The sequence below is a fragment of the Balaenoptera musculus genome, chromosome 16 (genome assembly GCF_009873245.2).
Source record: "Balaenoptera musculus isolate JJ_BM4_2016_0621 chromosome 16, mBalMus1.pri.v3, whole genome shotgun sequence".
In the NCBI taxonomy this organism is placed as follows: Eukaryota; Metazoa; Chordata; class Mammalia; order Artiodactyla; family Balaenopteridae; genus Balaenoptera; species Balaenoptera musculus.
The window spans coordinates 2,847,482-2,849,981 of NC_045800.1; the positions used below are offsets into that span (position 1 = coordinate 2,847,482).

General features: G+C 49.4%; 1 protein-coding gene across 10 annotated transcripts in view; it reads left to right on the plus strand.

The window, feature by feature from the left end:
* The window catches only part of EBF3 (EBF transcription factor 3), a 117,169-nt gene that overhangs the window by 101,664 nt on the left and 13,005 nt on the right, over window positions 1–2,500 (plus strand). The gene's annotated exons all lie outside the window — the stretch shown is intronic.

A 2,500-nucleotide genomic window follows, 5' to 3' on the forward strand; every position in this document is an offset into this window, starting at 1 on the left:
GTAGCAAGATTTGAATTCAGAACAAATAATTGGGCACTAATTACTTTTTTTTTGTGGGGGCGGGGGGGCGGTTTATTATAAAACTCACCCTCTCCGACGCAGATCGGTGGAAATCCCTGCAGAAGGGTGGACGCTTATAAAACATTTTGAGAAATGTCTTGGTTTTTTCCCCTTCAGCAGAAAATAACATTTGTTTTTGTTGTGTTTAAGGCAGAGTTTAAATTAATTTAACCCAGTGACACATGTTCAGAGACTAAGCACGCTGCTAAATAATTCCTGGGAATAAAGTGCTCGGGAACCAAGTCCATTAATTTACGGCTCTCCTGATGCTGACAGATGTGAGGGCCGGAGGAGGACCTACAAATATTAACATAAAACAAATCGGCTTTATTCTTCTTCATATTTCTTCTTCGTCCCGACTTGAGCTCACCCAAGGCTCCTTCTCTAATTATCCACGAGGTCAGTAAGCAAAATTGGGCAGAAGCTGGGAGATCAATACAAATTATCCCTGAGCAAACCAGTGCTGACAGCTTGAATCGCAGCATATGTTTACCCAAAATCAGGCAATTTATCTTAATATCAGCAAAGTAATGCAGTGCAGGTGAAAGGTCAGGCAATCTCTCCCCCTCATAATTACCCAGTTCTAAAACAGGAAAGTGGTATTGATTGGCCTGGCTCGGTGCTCTGTGACCGGACGTGCAGAGCCGTGGCCTGGCTCGGCCGGGCCCTCCTTGTACACTCCACACGCGGAGGATTTATCAGATGTGCACGAAAGGGCTTCTGCTCTCTCATCCAGTTGTAGAATTTGCCAGCCAAGTCTGGGCAACTCCCTGTCTTGCCCGGCACGGGGTGGAGGGTTCTGTGGGGTGTGGCCCTCGGAAGGCCGCCGGTCGGCCCCGCGGACGGCAGCTGCTCTCGGAGGCGCAGAGGTGGGCCGTCCCACCCTCAGTGATCAAAGCCCCCGCACCCGCCAGAACCCAGAACATGTGTCTCTGCTCCTGTAGTTTGAAGACAAGGGCCCCTTCTTCTCATTCTTCCGCGTAAATCCGTCGGGCTACCATAGCGGAGCCCCCGGTGGGATTTCCAGCCGCAGCCGTGGCGCCCGCCCCCTGCCCCCCTCGCCGTGTCCAGCACGGCGAGACCTACGGTCGTAGGATGGCATGTCATCTTCCGAACGTCCGACCTCGTTCTTGGCAGTGCGCTCGAGACGTAAACGCTCTTTGGGCTGAAGCGGGAGGTGAACGGTACCCTCGTGTTTTTTCTACTGCTTTAAGATCTTTTTGGTCCTAGAAGGAGAATGTCAATTCAACTGAAACATCGGGAATGTCTCCCCCAGAATGAGAGTGTATGGTTATTACAAGTCATAAAGCTTCTGAAAGCTTGCATTAAAGCGTCTATCACCTGTCAGGGCATTTGCATGAAATCAATAGCGGCCGCCCATCTATCTTTTCTGATCACCTTTCATCAGGCCGATTCATTAAGTCAAACAGTCATGGCGATTAGCTGGGGGAGAGGAGAAACCTGGCGTGTTAGGGATGCACAGTGGGCCACCTTTTTTGTTCCCCGGTCAAGAAACATAAGACTTCACCGAATCCTTTTTTGGGCCAAGTCGCTGGGTGAGGCCCATCCACCCGGCTCCCCGCACTGCACTTTCGCCTGACACCCTTGTCCCGGCCAGGAAGAGACATGACAAATTGTCCCCCAAGTCACCGCTGACAGCTTCTGATGATTAATGGTTTGATTATGAAGTGGTTTTACACATATAGAATTTACATCACAGAGAGTTAGAAATTTTGCCGTGTCACATACGCCAAGGCATTTTGAAGAGCTTTACTGTTTGCAAAGGAAAAGGAGGGCAAAATCGCAGCAAAAGCCATGTCATGTAAAATCAATATGTCGGATCAATGCTTTATTAACAAGAAAATGTCTTACTTCACATTCCTGTGCGGACCTTTGTCTCCGGCATGTATGATGGAATGTCAGATCGTATTGTGGTCCTCAACTTTCGGGTGCGTTATCGAGTGTACGTGCAAGTCTTCCGGCGGCGCTTACGAGACCCGCTGTGGGTGTTGACACCAGCAGCCCGAGCACTCGAGGATAACGGTGACCAATTATTCCGGAAAGCACTTTCAAAGGCAGCCTCTAACCTTGCTCCTTGAAGCTGTAGCCTTTGTGTTCCCGGCGCTCCGCAGACCTGCTGAGTTGGGTGGTGTTAATCATCAAATTACGTGCTGACTAATGAGTGATGGCCCAAATTGCGGGCTGAGTAATGAATAGATGGCGGCAGGTCTTATTAGTCTCAGAAAACCCCCTGATTTATGTCGCGCCATGCACCGTGGCGTTACTCCACGGAAAACGATATCTACATCAAGAAGTAATGTACTCTAATAAGTATTTTCATCTTAACTCGCGTCCCCGGGCCTCCGGGCTCAGTTTTTGTTGGAGTCAGGCAGAGCCATAATAAAGCCCAATGGCTCCTTATAAAGCTTGTTAAACACAG